A 4859-nucleotide genomic window follows, 5' to 3' on the forward strand; every position below is an offset into this window, starting at 1 on the left:
TCAGATGAGTGACAGGCCTCTAAAATGGACTGGAATTCTGATTGAGGTACACAACGTCTAATTATCTGGTCAGCGCCACATCTCCATAAATATGGGTCATCCCATATATAATATTTAGACTCGCTTTTCAGCTTGTCTCTTTTATGTTTAGAAAAATGTGGAGGAAATGTGCGGCTAACTAAGTAATTAGCAACAGGTGCATACCAAGGGGCTACCTCAGGGGCTACCTCAGATACTGCTTGCAGGTTGTCAAAAGGAAAATTATCATCTATAGGAGTAGAATCATCCTTAATATGTTCAAGGCAACTCAAGTGGTCTGCTACTAAATTTTGATTACCACTCCTATCCTTTATTTCTAAATCAAATTCTTGTAACAGCAGTATCCAACGTATAAGTCTTGGTTTGGATTCCTTTTTAGCTAATAGATACTTTAGAGCTGCATGGTCCGAATACACTACTACTCTAGTACCAAGTAAATAAGCCCGGAATTTATCCAGAGCAAAAATAATAGCAAGTAGCTCTTTCTCAGTAGTAGTATAATTGGACTGGGCAGTGTCTAAAGTCTTAGACGCATAGGCAATAACAAAAGGATCCTTACCTTCACGCTAAGCCAGCGCTGCTCCTACTGCATGGTTGGAAGCATCACACATAATTTCAAATGGCTGGCTCCAGTCGGGTCCTCTCACAATTGGGGGCTTGAGTTAGAGCAGTCTTCAGCTTATCAAACGCTTGTTTGCAATCGTCACTTAACTCGAACGCATATTTAGGTACTTGCTGAATAACATCAAAAAGGGGAATAGTTACCTCAACCTTTTTGAATATTTCTACCATTTTAGGATCAGGTTCCAGCTGCTTCCTGGGCTTCCTTACAAGTTGTGGAAATGGAATGGGAGTAGTGTTTTCTGTGGTGCCTGCACCTTTTTGTGCTTCTTCCTGTGGTTGAGCTATCTCTTCTTCAACTATGTCCTATATATCCTCTTCCTCTTCAACATCTTCCACTTCTACCACCTCTTCAGCTAAGGCGTATTCTGGTGAGCTTGGTTCCTCTTGATTCCTCTCCTGCAGTGTGGTTCCGGACCTCAGGGTGATGGCATTAATGCCCCCCTTTGGATTGGGTAATGGTTGAGAGCGGATTCCAGTGGTGCTTGAAGGTTGGTTACTGGAATTTTGTGCTGAACCAAGCTGTGTCATAAAAGCTTGCAGAGTAGAGGTGAGACCATTCAGACTGGCGTTAATAGTGTTCACGATGGTACTTTCCATGGCCAGTTGTCTTTTCTCAAAAGCTTGTAATAAATCTTCATTAGAAGATACAGAAGGATGAGTAAATTGAGAGGTTTGCTGCTGAATGTTCGGTGGTCCTTGGTTTTACCTCAGGTGAGGTGCTCGGTAAGGTTGATTTTGCTGCCTGTTGTTGTTATTATTCCACCTCTGATTTCCCTGATTGTCTCTACCTCCCCTGTTATTGTTGTCCCTCCAATTCTGGTTTGAATTGTCCTGCCATCCATGGTTATTATTTCCACTCTGACTGTACCCTTGGTTGGGGCGGTCATAGAAGTTGTGAGTGGATGCCACCATGTTGTCTTCTTGTTGGAGCTGGAAAGAATTTCTCTAGAAACTCCTTTCTGAGTGTATCCCAGTTGGATACATTTGCTAGAGGTTGAGTGTAGTACCACTCTCTTACTTTTCCCTCAAGAGAGAACGGAAAAGCTTTCAGCAGAATTGAAGTTTCATCAGTGCCATCACGCCTGACAGTAGAACAGGCTGCCTGAAAATCTCTCAAGTGCTTGATAAGCTCTTGAGCAGGTAGGCCATGAAACTTGGGCATCAAATTTAACAGTGCGGTCTTTATTTCAAAATCCGTAGCTACCGCTGGATGATGCGCTTGAAACGGTTGCATTGTAAAATTAGGAGCTCCTTCCTCCTGAATGGCAACTCTTCTAGCTGCCATGTTTTCTGCACGTAAAACAACCGAATCAGTAGAACGGAGGCTGGTTTCTTCCTCAGATTCACTTTCAGATCCGCCCTCAGAGCGGGCTAACCTACGCTGTTCTCGCCTTATTCGTGAAATTGTTCTTTCAATTTCAGGATCGAATATTAGCAAGCGTGGATCAGGAAGTGAACGTGTCATTGAAGGAAGAAACATGCAGCTCATAGTAGCAAAATTAAATAAAATTCAAATAAATAAATTCTAATTAATAAAATTAGCACTCTATTGCAACTCCCTGGCAACGGCGCCAAAAATTGATGGGAAGTAGAAGCTGGTGAATTAAAAATTTATTAAAATGGTTATGTTGCAAGTATAGTTCTTAACTCACCGAAAATCTGCCTATCAATTTAAAAATATGTCACAGAGAGTTTAAATTAAAATTACTGGGAGTTTTAAGTCCCAGGTCGTCTCCCAACGAGTTGCAGAAAAGTGTGCTGTTTTATTAATTAGATGTTCCAAGAAGTTGAGCTAAGTAAATTGGAATTTAAACTGAGGAATTTTAATTAATATAAATAAAAGCCTTGACTAGGAATTGATTAGTTAGAATCTCTATCATTGATGGAGTGATTTTTAAGATTGATTTATAATTAATGGTTACTCTGTTTGGTTATCCTTTACTAGGTAAGGGAAAGTCAAACAAGTTGGAATGCCAGATCTGTTCACGAGTTACAACCCACTTAGTTCAAAGGAATTGGCGTTGGTGACAGGATAGCAATCCAACATTTAAGCCAACTACAATTTTTTCCTTCAATCCTTCCAACTCAAGAGTTCCCTTTTAATCAACTCCCCATCAAGTAATGAAACTAGTCACGCATTGTAAATAAAGAATCCATGGCACATGAAAGGGAATTAAAAGAAGACATGATTATTGGAATTGAAATTAAATTAAAAAGAAATAATCCTTGCATCAATTAATCATAAAAGTATCTGAATGACAAAATTGAACATAACAAAGAACATGGAAGAATAAAACCAAGTTAAGAGAACAAACTAGAATGATAAAGTCTTGATGAGGAAATAACTCTTCTCAATGTTCCAATGCTAAGACCAATTGAAAATCCAAATTTCAGAAACTAGAGAGAAAAACCTAAGAGAGTGAAAAACTAGATTTAAAACTACTGAATGAATGTGTGTGTTGTTTCTGCATATTCTCTGACTCTAGTCTGCTGTTCCGGGCCGAAAACTAGGCCGAAATAAGGTCCAAAATCGCCCCCATCGAATTTTGCAGATTATGCAGATCGCGCATGTCACGCGATCGCGTCATCCATGCGAACGCGTCGCTTGCGCTTTTTCCTCTCCACGCGTTCGCGTCGTCCACGCTACCGCGTCGCTTACGCTTTCCAATCCACGCGGCCGCGCAAATTATGCGGCCGCGTCACTGCGATTTGCGCTCCTTCGCGCGGTCGCGTGAGCCATGCGACCGCGTCACTTCTCGCTAGTTATCTCCTCAAATTCTTGTGTTCCTTCCATTTTTGCTAGCTTCCTCTCCAATCTCCATCTCATTCATGCCCTATAATGCCTGAAACACTTGACGCACAGATCACGGCATCGAATGGAATAGAGGAGAATTAAAATTAAATAATTAAAGTCTCTAGGAAGCAATTTTCAAACATGTACTGAATTTAGGAAGGAAATCTAAATGCATGCTAAATTGATGAATAAGTGGGTAAGGATCATGACAAAACCACACAATTAAACACAATATAAACTATAAAATAGTGGTTTATCATGCATCTTCCTCTTCTTCCATGTGTGAGGGTAGGAGGTTCTCTAATTCACTAGAGTATGAACTCCTTTGATTGATTTCCTCATTTTCTTCCATAGGATCTTGCATTGTATCTCTTGGGAAGGAATTTGCTTGTTCCTCTTCCTGGGACTTGATAATCAACACCACATATTTCTCTACATTTTTGACACTCATCTTCATATCATGTATGCATTCTTTCATGAGAATCTCAAGAGCTGATGGTTCTCGATATGAATAAGGAGATGGTGGCTCTTGATATGAATAAAAAGAGGAGGATGGTTCTTAGTACGAGTAGGGAGATGGTGGCTCTTGATATGAGTAGAAAGATGATGATTCTTGATATGGATAGAGAGGTGGTGGTTGATGACAAGTCATCCTAGCCCATTTTAGCTAATCTTTTTCTTTAGTTTTCATTAGAATTATGCACTTTCTTGAGCTACAAGCAAGCTAATTGAGTAGATTTTCAATCTCAATCTTGGATCTCTCTGTTTATTTACTGCTTAATTGAATTTCCGTTTCTGTTACTTACTTCTTCATCTATTCTCTTCGCAATTTACAATTTCCTTGCTATTGTTCTTGTTGGATCTAGGAAGGCATTGAGATCTAGACTTGGTTTTCTAGTCTCTGGGTCCTGAGATCTGAATTTCTCATTTCAATTCCCTGCTTATTGCTTTTTCTGTTCATTTACTTTACTGCTTCAAGATCCGGTTTAATCCCAATCTCCCGCAAATAAATCATGAAAATTAACCATTGTTTCCAAGTGCTTGGGGAACAAGCAACTTTCAATATCATTGCAGAGGCCCATACAAGCTGTTAGAAGGATTAAGCATCATCAACCAAAGAGACAAAAGATGAACTTAAAGGCCAGCAATGATGATGATGAGAAGAAGGAAATCAAGCAAACTTCAAAAGGTTGTATTGTTAAGTCATTGTTTTGCATCAAATATTGCTGTGATTGAAAGTTGGATTGTATCCTGATCTATCCTGCCGGTCTGCATAGTATAGTTTCTTTTCTATTTACCCCTGCCTGCATACATAGTATAATTTCTTTCTTTATAATTCAATAAGCAAGATGTTTGATCATTCACAACATTCTTATCTTCAAAACTTGTTTGCACTCAATTT

Source organism: Arachis ipaensis, chromosome B05 (assembly GCF_000816755.2).
Source record: "Arachis ipaensis cultivar K30076 chromosome B05, Araip1.1, whole genome shotgun sequence".
Lineage (NCBI taxonomy): Eukaryota > Viridiplantae > Streptophyta > Magnoliopsida > Fabales > Fabaceae > Arachis > Arachis ipaensis.